Source organism: Schistocerca cancellata, chromosome 4, assembly GCF_023864275.1.
Source record: "Schistocerca cancellata isolate TAMUIC-IGC-003103 chromosome 4, iqSchCanc2.1, whole genome shotgun sequence".
Taxonomy (NCBI): domain Eukaryota; kingdom Metazoa; phylum Arthropoda; class Insecta; order Orthoptera; family Acrididae; genus Schistocerca; species Schistocerca cancellata.
The window spans coordinates 362,866,842-362,881,502 of NC_064629.1; the positions used below are offsets into that span (position 1 = coordinate 362,866,842).

Here is a 14,661-nt window from a genome sequence, read left to right on the forward strand (position 1 = left end):
AAAAATTACAAAAATTTAACTGAGAACAAAAACAACGAAAACTTCCCGGAATTAAAAAAAAAACCCGGGTTTTTCCCGGTTTTCTCCGGGTGAAAAAATTCCCGGGTTTTTTCCAGATCTCCCGGTTGTCCCGGTTCGTAGACACCCTGTATTAAGTGTTTATGATATGATTTTAATGGTGAAAATGGGAATAAGAGGTGGTACATCACAATGTAGCAAAAGATATGTTAAAGGAAATAACAAACATTTGAAAGACTATGATCCCTACAACAAATTGAAGTTATCTTACATATCTTGAATCAGATAACGTTTGCAACAGTCGATGTCCATATGTTATCATACAATAACTTTGAATTGGTAGATTATAAGACTTTCAACAAATATATGCAATCAAAAATATTTAAATTAAGAGATGAATAGTGTATTTAGAATAAACAAAAATGTACATTATTTACAAATGCATTGACAACTAGCACCTAAAAATAAATTATTACCAAATACAAATGAAACAAAATTATTAACTACATTAAATAATATGTATTAATATGTAATATATTACTGAAACTTAAAACAATCTATTAAACTAGTCTTAAAGTTAACTGAAACACATAGAGTATTAAAATTCAGTCAGTCTAACTGGTTAAAAAATATAGATAAAATTATACAATTAATTTGAAAAATATTTTTGTAAATTAGTGAATAATGCTATATTTGGTAAGATTATGGAAAAAGTATACAACAGAGTTGATGTAATATCAATATCAGATCATGAAAAATGCGATCAACTGATAGCAAAGCAAATTTTAAAAATACAACAATATTATATGAAAATTTTGTAGCTATTCATATTAGCAAAACTGAAATTAAATTCAGTGAACTGTTATATTGGAATGATTATATTAGATGTATTTAAAGAATTAATATACAATTTTCATTACAATATTAATAGGTCAATGTATGATACTAATATTGTAGTGTGTTGTCAAGATACTGATACCAATATATACAGCATAAAATGTAAATATATAAATGCATATATGAAGAATAGTCTTGGACCTGGAAGAGCAGTCAAACAGAATGGACAGTGTCTTGACAGAAGGCTATAAGATGAACATCAACAAAAACAAAACGAGGATAATGGAATGCAGTCGTATTTAATCAGGTGATGCTGACAGAAACAGATTAGGAAATGAGACACTTAAAGCAATAAATGAGTTTTGCTATTTGGGAAACAAAATAAAAGAGGAGAAATTTGTTAACATCAAGCATCTATTCAAGTGCCAGGAAGTCTTTTCTGAAAGTATTTGTATGGAGTGTAGCCATGTATGGAAGTGAAACATGGATGATAAATAATTTAGACATGAAGAGAATAGAAGCTTTCGAAATGTGGTGCTAAGAAGGATGCAGAAGATTATATGGGTATATAACGTAACTAGTGAGGAGGTACTGAATAGAATTTGTGGCACAACTTGACTAGAAGAAGGGATTGGTTGGTAGGACAGGTTCTGAAGCAGTTTGGTATTGGAGGGAAGTGTGGAGGGTAAAAATCATAGAGGGAGATGAAGAAATGAATACAGTAAGCAGATTCAGTAGGATGTAGGCTGCAGTAGTTACTTGGAGACATAGAAGCTTGCACAGGATAGAGTAGCATGGAGCATCAAACCAGTCTCTGGACTAAAGACCACCACAACAACAACAACAACAACAACAACAACAACAACAAATAAATTAATATTACTATATCAATACAATAATGTTGTTCTTATTATCCTAATTACAAGTACAATCATGACCCAACCATTTAACATATAATTAATCACTTTTTTGTCTTAGAATATTTTGTTCAACTTATACGTCTGTATAATTAGTCTTTTGTAATTCATATTTGTAAAAATTTCCTTTGATTTCTTTATTATTCATACCTTTAATTGTATATATGTCATTGGCTCAGTATGAATGATATCATATATTTTTGATAACTCAGCTGAGCAAGTAGCTGTATTTCCTTTCTCAACTAGAAGTTTAAATTTCTTAATTCTAACTTTATCACCAATACTACATTTTTAAATAACAGGAGACATAATTCATTGGTTGGTTGGTTAGTTTGAGCAAAGACGGCAAACAGTGAGGTCATCAGTCCCATCAGATTAGGGAAGGATGGGAAAGGAAATTAGCAGTACACTTTCAAAGAAATCATCCCTGTATTTGCCTGAAGTTATTTTGGGAAATCACAAAAATCGAAATCAGGATGGCCGGATGCGGGTTTGAACCATCATCCTCCCAGATTTTAGGCCAGTGCACTTACCAATAAGCCGCTTTGCTCAGTCCTAATTCATTAATAAATTTTTCAAATATATTTATTTCAATTACATCATTTGTTTAATTTTTATAGTTCGACATACTGTGTTACTATAATCACTGACTAATTTTTCAACTATACCTATTCATTTAAAATTACTTTTTTATGTCAAAAATTTTCCACAATTTTTCTTTTAGGATCCCATTAAATCTTCCAACAATGGATACCTTTATTTCATTTTATGATGAACAATGTTAAATATTATATTTTCAATTAGTTGCTTAGTATCAATACTATAAAATTACTTTCCATTATCAGTCTGTAAAATTTTTGGTGTTCTGAATTTAAAAATATTATCAAATGCCTGACTATATTTTTACCTCACTTACCTTTAACTGGTATAGTAGCTAAATATTTACAGAATACATAAATTATAGTTAACAAATATTTATATTCATATTCACTTTTGAAATTGCTTTTAATTTTCCTGAATCTATTTCAACTACGTCAGCTTCCCATTAAACATCACAAATTCCTTTAGTTCTATATCTAAATTTTTTTTAAAAATCTTTTGTGAATTACATGTATCAGTATATTTTTTGCATTTAATTTACGCAATATGACTATTCATATATTTACATGTAATATATCGAAATATTGTTGATCTAAATTTCTTCATTTGTTGTTAATTTATCAGTATGTGATGAAATTATTTTGTCAAAAACAACTAACTTGACATCTACTTGTACAGTTCTGACTGTATCTTTCAATCTTTCAGATAGAAAATTTGAATTATCTACTATAATTGAGTGATTATAATTGTTTATTTCCTGTAGCTTATCAATTACTCTTAATCATAATATTAAGATAATTTAAAGATGATCTGTGTCTATTTGTTTCCAATAGCAATGATTCTTTTAAGCTTAAAACCATATTCAGTATTATTTTTTGTCCATTCCCAGCAATAAAAGGAAATTCGGTTGTTCATTTATCATACATTGTAACTCCTAGTCCAATACACCTATCTGAATCATAATAAAAAGATGGATACATGTTTTGTATATTCTGCTTATTAAGATATAAAGCAGAGTTAAAAATTAAATTATGGTTATTGAAATTCCACATGGTGTAATAGTTACTGAATTCGGTTAGAATACATGAGATTCTGCTTTGGTAACAAGAGTATTTTAATCATTTTCAACAGTTCTTTTGTTAACTACACATTTGCATCAATAGGAACATATACCTATAATAAACTCTTACCATTAAAATCAATATAACTTTTAGTTATTTTAAAAATATCAATTATACAATACAAAACTGTTTAATGATGTTCTACTTTATTTTTAACATTAATACTAACATTAATTTTAAAATTATTATGTATCTATTTTATTAGCTAATCATGTTTTTATTTTTATTCTAAAGCTGATTTAAATTTTCCTGTATCTAATAGTGCACCATCTGTTATTACTAGCTAGTTTATTCCTAAATATATGCATTTTATGCAAATAACATTGTAATAAATGAACTTCGTTTTGAAAATAATCTTGACACAAATGCCTATACCACGGCTATACCAGCCTTCTGTGTATTTGTGGTCATATATGACCACAAATACAGCGAAGCCCCAAAGAAACTGGTATAGGCATGCATATTGAAATACAGAGATATGTAAACAGGTGCTGCAGTCCGCAATGCCTATATAAGACAAAAAGAGTCTGGTGCAGTCATTAGATCGGTTACTGCTGCTACAGTGACAGGTTACCACGATTTAAGTGAGTTTCAATGTGGCGTTATAGTCGGCACACGAGCGATGGAACACAGCATCTCTGAGGTAGTGATGAAGTGGGGATTTTCCGTTACAACTAATACACGATTGTACAGTCCATATCAGGAACCCAGTAAAACTTCAAATCTCGTAGATAGCTGTGGCTGGAAAAAGATTCTGCCAGAACTGGACCAACGACGAGTGAAGAGAATCGTTCAACGTGACAGAAGTGCAACCTTTCTGCAAATTGCTGCAGATTTCTGTGCTGGGCCATCAACAAGCGTCAGTGTGCAAACCATTAAACAAAACATCATCAATATGGGATTTTGGACCCAAAGCACCCTCATGTACCATTGATGGCTGCGTGACACAAAGCTTTACGCCTTGCCTGGGATCATTTACACTGACATTGGACTGTTGATGACTGGAAACATGTTGCCTGGTCTGTCGAGTCTCGTGTATGGAGACATCCTCCTGAATCTATGGGCCCTGCAAGTCAGCAGGGGACTGTTCAAGCTGGTGGAGTATCTGTAATGGTGCAGGGCGTGTGCAGCTGGAGTGATATGGGACCCCTGATATGTCTAGTTATGACTCTGACAGGTGACTTGTACATAGTCATAGTGTCAGATCGCCTGATTTTAAACACTTCCACTAGCCACCGAACTCCCGAGACGTGCTCGCGGGGTCCATACAAGATATTAGGCAGGTGAACCAGTTTCTTTGGCTGTTCAGTGTATATGTTAGACCTGCAATAGTGCTGTGCAGTGTGGCCACGTGGTTTGAGGTGCGATGTCATGGATGTGCGGTCCCTCCCGCCAGAGGTTCGAATCCTCCCTTGGGCATGGGAGTTTGTGTTGTGCTTAGCATAAGTTAGTTTAAGTAGTGTGTAAGTCTAGGACCGATGACCTCAGCAGTTTGGTCCCTTAGGAATTCACATAATTTGAACATCTTGAACCTCCAGTAGTGCCCATCTTTATTTTGCAACGAATTTTTATGTAATTTGATGAATTTAATGTGTGGTACAAGGATCAAATTATATTTGTCTTGTAATTAGCAATTTATTTCAGTAGTGTCATCAAGTGAGCTGTATGTAGCTTAATAAGTAATACAGACAATTTAGATGTAAGTATTTAGTTTGGAGGTCCATTCTGCTTGCAAAATCTGTTTTGTAGTTAACCTCCACTATATCTACTTCAAATGCAAATCAACATGTATGATACAATAAACTATGAGCATTGCCATCTGTTGGTAATAATAAGCCACAGGAGCATAAGGTAGCAGTTAACTTCATTTCGCATTTTGAAGTTCTATGGAATGGTAGGTAAAGTAAATCTCATCTTCAGCAACTGCATATTTCTAATTTGTCATTTACACTCTGCAGACGAATGTTGGCTTACTTATGGTTAGTTTTATACTTGTTCCCATATTTCATTGTATGTCTGTTTTGCATGTTATTTTTTAATCACACATGTTTAGGGAAGAAAATAGCATTTGGCACATACTTTAGAGTTGAAAATCATGTTTTAGGCACCAATTTGGCAGGTGTCGTTTTGTGTTGTGTGTGTGTTTGCTGCGTATTTTATATATGGACACACTCCAGGTTATGCCCTTTATGTAATTTTTTTTGATAACAAATTCAGGTCATTTGGATACTCTTGTGCACAGAGCCCAAGCCAGTGGCCTCTGGGTACCCTTGAGCCAGAATGTGGTCCCCAAAGTGCTCCTCCAGGACATCAAACACTCTCCTGCTTCGATGGGGTCGAACTCCATCTTGCATGAACTACATCCTTTTGAAATCAGGGTCTTTTTAGCTAACAGGGATGAAATCATCTACCAAAACCTTCACGTACTATTCGGCAATTATCGTACCATCGAGGCATATCATAGCCATTATTTTGTGACTGGGATGGGTTGTTTTAGGGGAAGAGACCAAACAGCGTGGTCATCGGTCTCATCAGATTAGGGAAGGATGGGGAAGGAAGTCGGCTGTACCCTTTCAAATTAACCATCCCGGCATTTGCCTGGAGCAATTTAGGGAAAGCACGGTAAACCTAAATCAGGATGACCGGACGCGGGATTGAACCATCTGTGACTGGGCATTGCACACCACACAGTCACCCGTTGAGGGTGAAGAGACGTCTCGATCGTGAAATGCGGATTACTAGTCATTCAAACGCGCCAATTTTGCTTATTGATGAACCCATCCAAATCAAAGTGGGCTTCGTAGCTAAACCAACCCTGTGCCCTGAGGCCAAAAATGCAGTTTCAACGTCCTAACATAAACTGTTCAGGAGTTATGATGATTTTATTCCATATAGTTCAATAACTGTCACACTGTACTTTAATTTCCAAGATCCAGAGTATGGTGCATAAGTGTTAGAAATAATATTCAGTTAAATGTAACTAATTATTATAATTCATTGGAATTTTTATGCCTTGTGATATATTTGTAATATTTCAAACTAATGAAAAAATAGTTGAACTGAATTATTCATCGTTATTTGATCATGTGCACTTGCAGAATTTGTTATATATATATATATATATATATATATATATATATATATATATATATATATATATATATATATATATATATATATATATATATTGTTGTGATGAGATCATTGCTGAGTTCTGGAAACTAAACGATCCTATACTTATGCAGAAATTACACCATATAATGTCAGACATATGGATAATGGAGCAGATACCAGAGGACCGAAATGCGCTCTAATTCACCCGCTACACAAAAAGGGGGACAAGACAGACATGAACAATTACAGAGGAATTTCCCTGCTACCAGTCACTTACAAAATCCTCTCCAAAGCGCTTTTAAACAGGATAGAATCCCAAGCAGATACACTAATTGGTGAATACCAGGCCGGATTCAGAAAAAGGACGCTCTTGTGCGGAACAGATCTGGTGCTTAAAGACAATATTAGAAATGAGGAAATGCGGAAACACAGTAGTTACATTCATCGACTTCAGGAAAGCATACGATTCAGTGGACCGTGGAACCCTGTTTAAAATCATGGAAGAATTTGGGATCGACCGAAAGACACGAAAAATCACAGAACAGACACTTACAGGAACAACGGCCAAAGTGAAATTCATGGGCGAAGTATCAGAACCCTTCGAAATCAAATATGGAGTCCGACAGGGGGACGGACTATCCCCAATCCTTTTCAATATTGTTCTAGAAAAGATAATCAGGGAATGGGAACCTCACGTAAAGGGTATCCATTTTGGTATCAAGAAAGAGAACCGAATTAAAGTCAAGTGCCTTGCTTTCGCTGACGATATTGCAATTATCACCAATAACAGAACAGAAGCGATTCACGCAGTGGAAAAACTACATGAAATTTCACAAAAAACCGGACTACAGATATCTTATGAAAAAACCCAGTATACGGAAAGGCAGCCAGAAAATAAATTCCCTTTAATAACAAAATATGGTAAAATTGCACAAGTCTGCCATTTTAAATACCTCGGTGAAACTATACAGTCCTCAGGATTAAACCGAATTGCCAATGAACAAAGAATCACCAAGCTCCAGAAGGGCTACAAGCTAACATGGACGCATTACAACAAGAAGTGCATTTCGACAGACGCAAAATTAAGGCACTATACAACAGTGATTCTTCCAGAATCACAATGGTGATTGATGGTCATTCAAAAATGAAGGAAATAGAAAAGCAGGAAAGAAAAATTCTCAGGAAGATTTAGGGTCCAGTCAACAAAAAAGGCATTTGGATGAAGAGACCACAAAACGAACTCTATACAAAGATCAACATAACAACAGATGAAATCAGAAAGCGCCGAGCCAAATTTCATACACACATCTACAGGATGGAAGACTCCAGAACAGCAAAGAAATTATTCAATATTATAATAAGGAGTAAATGTGGCACAGAATGGCTGAAAGAAGTCCAGAGGGATCTACAGCAGATCAACATAAAAAATCTCGAAGATCGCACCAAGTGCCGGCATAAAATCACAAGTGTGAAGTTTGGGGAAAGAACATCGCGTCAGCCTGGTAAAAAATGGACAGAGGAACGGAAGAAGGAGCATTCTGAGAGGATGAGCAGGTTTTGGGAAGCAAAGAAGAAAAACATCCGAAGATGAAATTATGAATTCAAGTTCAATAGCTCTCTGAAAGGGGAACAAGCGTTATAATAATGATAATAATAATAATAATGTTGTTGTTGTGGTCTTCAGTCCTGAGACTGGTTTGATGCAGCTGTCCATGCTACTCTATCCTGTGCAAGCTGCTTCATCTCCCAGTACCTACTGCAGCCTACATCCTACATATATTCACAAAATTAAATGGCCCATATAAGTCATCAAAACTATCTGAATTAGAAACGAATAAAGAGTACCATGCCACTCAGTTTTAGTTAGTTGACAGCAACTATGGTAAAAAGAGTGAATTGTGCATTAGATGATAAGTATAAAATTAGCTTACCTGATAGCTATGTTAAAAAACGGATAAAAGCAATCTCAAAATGATGAATAATCAGTACAACATATAAAGCATTAATAGAAATAAAAATGCATGCTATTGCATTCTGTTAATTATTATTATGTTATTTTATGTTATTTTATGTTAGTGTTATTGTGATGTTATTTTGTATTAGTGTTATTGGCATTTTTATGATAATTTAGTGATCGCTATTTATTCACACTTTTCGCTCATGCTCATTATTTCCTCACGTGTGGGCATCATGTTATAAAATGAGTAATATATGTTCATTTTTGAGGTGTTACGTATTTTTAGATTGAAGTCTATATTTGTGCTCAATTTTGGGTATTTCAAAACGATTTGCAATTTATCAATATTATTGTAACTAGCAACTTTTTGATGATATTAAGATAATGGGACCAACTGCACAAACATTACTGTTTGGCATTAGTTAAGAAACTGCCAGATTCCGTTCTACTATATAACACTAAATTTGGTCCCACTGAACTAGGTTCAGTACTGATATAAATCACCTCAAAACAAACATCACACAATCATGGTTACACAGTTAGCCCACAGATTTATGCATATATCACAGATACTTGGTAGACAGCAAGTATTTATTATCTAAAGTTTTGTGTTATAAAGATGCATGACAGTATGCAGAGAAAGGTGCGATCTTCAAACTTGTCCTCCATGTCAAGTAAATTGATTTCCATAAATCGTATAGGGTCAGTACAAAGACAAAATAAAAGTTTGTACATCACGCATTGCCTTTAATCATCAAAGGTTAACCTATAGTAGAAGTCAGTTTTCTATGAGCATTATGCATCAACATTTGTCTTCAGAACATATATTATTGCTTGTAGACCGACAAATTCTGTAATGCGTTGACCATTCAGTTCGGTTTTCGTTAATCCAACCTTCTTTTTATTCAACAGAGGAATAGGGTATATGTTACTTACAAGCATATCTGAAGTCTCAAACGATGTATGGATATCAGGGCTGATATTCTCGTAAATATTTGTAGTTTTAATGTGAAAAATTGTTTCTGTTTCTGTGTTACATGGTTTTAGACGATTTGCTGGAAACCTGTTAGCATATACCAGTAAAACACTGATTCTCTTAAGAATCTAGCTCTTGAGTTAAAACAGATTCAGACATATGTACGTGTTACAAATGAGTTAATGTTTTAAAGATTTGACTTTAAGATGTAAATTATGTTTGAAGTCTGTTGGAAGTTGCTAAATGTCTTCATTATGAAACACTTGTGAGTATATTCTCGGTAATTTTCCATTAATTTTAAGCAAATCTAGTATTTCACATATCTAAACGTTTATGAAGTCGAATCTTCTGACCTATGTGTCGTACAATGATCTAATTTTGCAGACACATTCAGCATTATATGTGGATACTGCCTGCAAACTGAGTTATGAATAGAGTCTGTAGTAAAGGAGTAACAAACTAAAACATCATGCATAATTCTGAAGTCCGACTGCATGAAGAATGAAAATGTAGTATGTGGTAAACTTTTTTCTTTCGTCATTTTATGGAGAATGTCAGCGAGGAAAACTTTTGTAAGGGTTTGAAATTACGTGTAAAGTGTGTTGCAGCCTACTAAGTGCTCTCATCCTAAATGCTGTTGATCTTTTAAAGTAAGAGTATACCTCTTCATGAGTATGTTATGAAATAATTTTAAACTTTTAAATTCGGTCAGTCATTGCATGAAATATTGAAAATAATTTTTTTTTGCCCTGGAAGTTGTGAATAGGAAACTTGCAACAGGTACTGGGTTCCAGGGTAGCGTTTTAGTAATATAGATCCATAATGAAGGTCTGTTAGAAAGTGTCAGGTGCTGGGTGATATCAGGTAATGGAGAGTGACAGCTACTAGGAGATGTGACAGCTACTATGGATGTCAGGTACTGTGGAAAACTGTATTCCGTTTGTTTCCTCCATAATTAATTACACCATTTTTCCCTGATTAAAGTAAGAATTACAGAGAAACAGTGGAAATTTAAATGGGTAATTTGGGTAGGGAAAGATGGTCAACTTACAGTAGGGAGAACGTGGTCAGTGGAGAAAGATGGTCAGCTTACAGGCTTGAGAATGATGGTCACTTAACACAGCGAAAAGTGTGGTCACTTTACAAGGTGGAGAATGACGATAATTTGAGAATGATGGTCAGTTTACATGGTGACCAATGTCATACTGCATACTATTGGATGGGATAGATATAATAAGTTTACAGAAGTGACTACAGTTACCGTATATGCTTAAAATCCTTAATAAACAACTCTGAGATGCAACGTAGGGTTTCCTTTGAGATAATACATTCTGGGGAATCCCCTCCCCCAAACACTTCCTGATTTACACTAGATAAACAATTCCCCACCACTTGCTGACTTCGCTGGCAAATTGTCCCGAATGTCACCTATTTGCCCGTTTCCCATTTACTGTTTACCGTTTTTCCATTTATTCTTCACCGTTTTATAATTGAGTATTATTTATACACAAAACGAAACAGAAAATGGAAGAGATCGAAGTCAAAAAACTAAAACTGGAGTATATGACGAAAAGATAGCCATAAGTTAAGAATACATACTGTTGTTGGAAAAAGGAGACACCATTTCTGATAGCAAATTGCTTTAAACAAAGTGTATGGAAAAATCTGAATACAACTGGGAAATACAAGATACCAACATTAACTACACATAACAATGGAAAGTGAACACATCTTGCAGCGTTCACAGAAATAAATGGACCAAAGACTTTTACTAAATTAAGAGATGCTTCACAAATCTATTTATAAACATCCATTAACACTTGCATCTGTTGAAGAAGGATGGTTACATTGTATCTAAATATGCTGGGCATTCCATTGTGCATCTGTTACAGCTGAATGCTGAGTTTAAAACTAATGGAATAACTGCATTAACAACTATATATTTGCTAAAACTGAAACTTTAAATCTCTGTACAGAAATTTCGCAAGAATGTGGAGGAGAAGAGTTGGTAACTTACACTCAAGAAGGCCTGGAGTACTTGAACAACAGTGGAACACGAGAAGTAAAAGGCAACAATAAAATTGTCAAATGCATTCAGCTAGAAGAATTGCAAGGAGGAATGGAGCAAAATATGACGGTAGATTTAAATTGTAGGTAAAATATTAAGGTGGATTTTATTAAAACTATGCCACACTTAGAGAGGCAGCTATAGTCTGTGAGTAAATGCATATACAAAAATAATAAAATTTTTCTAAAAGACTATTTGTTTTCTTCTTCGTTACTCTGTCCACCTCTGTAGCGGAATGGAAATTGCGACAGACCCGCCTGTGGGGGACCTGGGTTCGATTCACATTACTACTAGGGATTTTCCTTTGGTGGGAGCGCTGGACCAGGGTGTACTTACCCTTATGAAGCCAATTAAGGAGCTACGTGATTGAGAGGTTGCAGTTATGTAGTCTAAACGTCGGCAATGGCCGGAAGTGTGGTGTGCTGACCCTATGCCCGTCCATTCTGCATCTGATGATGAATGACTGGAAAAAGCATGGTAGTGAGTCGATTACCATAGCGTCATCAGGGTCTGGTGTTGGAGCTTCCTTTATTATTTATTCGTTACCCAGAATTTTTTTAAAAAACCTCTTATTTACGATAATCTACATGTGTCTTTTGGATGACAGAAGTGGGTAATTCTGTGATTTTGAAAAGCAGTTAAAACTAGGTAGCTGAAAGTATAATAACCATCGTATGGGCCAGATCCTTGGCGATCAAACTAAGACGTGGTAAGACGATGAGGAATACAACTCCACATTTGCAGAGGTTTTAATTGACAACAAACAGCATTTGCATTTTGATCATACTGATATACTAAATGCATTCCAAGGTGTATGGATGAATGACGAAGAGCTTTTTGTGAACACAAGATACTGAGAATGTTTACATTGCTAATTCTCAACGATAAACGCACTTTAAACTCTTAGTTAGAGCAGTAGTTCACATGTCTGTTTGGCAACCAATTTTTTGTATTTTGATGAATTTAATGTGTGGTGTAAAGATCGAACTAAGGTTGCCTACTAACTCATATTAAAGTTCCATAGTACCCATAAGCAAGCTATATGTGTTTTAGGAAGTGGTAAAGTGGTAAACAACATTCTAATAATTAATTTAAACATCGCAATTTTTGCGTTTTTGGTATATTTTTCAGGCATCTTAAATACTGAATTAACGTTGCGACAATTGACAAGCATCGCAGAACTATTTAAATGTGGAAAATAATTAATTTAAGGCTCCATTCTGCCTTACAGCAAGTCTAGTTCATAGACCAAGGTATAACTGCTGCCATCAGTTGATGATGACAAGCAACAGGAGAACAAAGCCCCAGTTGATTTTCTTATTTGATATGTTATGGAATATTATTTAAAGTTAAACTACATATTTCTAATGCATTGCATAAAAAGGTTGGTTTTTAACTATTTATGGAGAGTACCGGTATATGTTATAATTGTTCTCATATTCCATAGTGAATGCTGTATAGTTTCCAATAAAATTTAGAGAAGATGAAATTTATTGGCAAATATGTCCAGTATTTGACGGCAACAGTTTTTTCTAGTGACAAATGAAAATATAGTTGGTTATATTTCTTTTAACATGGCGTCATTTTATGCAGTTCAGTTGGAGGTTACATATTTTTTAAGTTTGTGCATATGTGTGTGTGTGTGTGTGTGTGTGTGTGCGCGCGCGCACTTCTTGTTGACATATTTTAGATGCGGATATATTGCAAGTCACACGCTTTATGTAATTCTTTGACAAATCTACATCTACATCTACATCTACATGGATGCTATACAAAACACATATAAGTGCCTGGCAGAGTGCTCATCGAACCAACTTCACAATTCTCTATTATTCCAATCTCGTACAGCGCGTGGGAAGAATGAACACCTATATCTTTCCGTACGAGCTCTGATTTCCCTTATTTTATCTTGGTGATCGTTCCTCCCTATGTAAGTCGGTGTCAACAAAATATTTTCGCATTCGGTGGAGAAAGTTGGTGATTGGAATTTTGTGAGAAGATTCAGTCGCAACGTAAAACGCCTTTTTTTAAAGATGTTCGTCCCAAATCCTGTATCATTTCTGTGACACTCTCTCACATATTTCGCTATAATGCAAAATGTGCTGCCTTTCTTTGAACTTTTTCGATGTTCTCAGTCAGTCCTATCTGGTAAGGATCCCACACCGCGCAACAGTATTCGAAAAGTAGACGGACAAGCGTAGTGTAGGCAGGCTCCTTAGCAGGTCTGTTACATTTTCTAAGTGTCCTGCCAATAAAACGCAGTCTTTGGTTAGCCTTCCCCAGAACATTTTCTATGTGTTCCTTCCAATTTAAATTGTTCGTAATTGTAATACCTAGGTATTTAGTTGAATTTACGGCTTTTAGATTAGACTGATTTATCGTGTAACCGAAGCCTAAAGCGTTCCTTTTAGTACTCATGTGGATGACCTCACACTTTCCGTTATTTAAGGTCAACTGCCACTTTTCGCACCATTCCGATATTTCTTCTAAATCGTTTTGCAGTTTGTTTTGATCTTCTCATGACTTTATTAATCGATAAACGACAGCGTCATCTGCAAACAACCGACGACGGCTGCCCAGATTGTCTCCCAAATCGTTTAGATAGATAAGGAACAGCAAAGGGCCTATAAAACTACCTTGGGGAACGCCAGAAATCACTTCTGTTTTACTCGATGACTTTCCGTCAATTACAATGACCTGTGACCTCTCTGACAGGAAATCACAGATCCAGTCACATAATTGAGACGATATTCCATAAGCACGCAATTTCACTACGAGCTGCTTGTGTGGTACAGTGTCAAAAGCCTTCTGGAAATCCAGAAATACGGAATTGATCTGAAATCCCTTGTCAATAGCACTCAGCACTTCATGTGAATAAAGAGCTAATTCTGTTTCACAGGAACGATGTTTTCTAAACCCATGTTGACTGTGTGTCAATAGACCGTTTTCTTCGAGGTAATTCACTATGTCCTAACACAGCATATGTTCTAAAATCCTGCTGCATATCGACGTTAACGATATGGGCCTGTAATTTAGTGGTTTACTCCTACTAC

General features: G+C 35.1%; 1 protein-coding gene across 1 annotated transcript in view; it reads right to left on the reverse strand.

The window, feature by feature from the left end:
- LOC126185143 (solute carrier family 41 member 1-like) overlaps positions 1–14,661 on the reverse strand; it is a 560,408-nt gene that overhangs the window by 172,337 nt on the left and 373,410 nt on the right. The window lies entirely within an intron of this gene.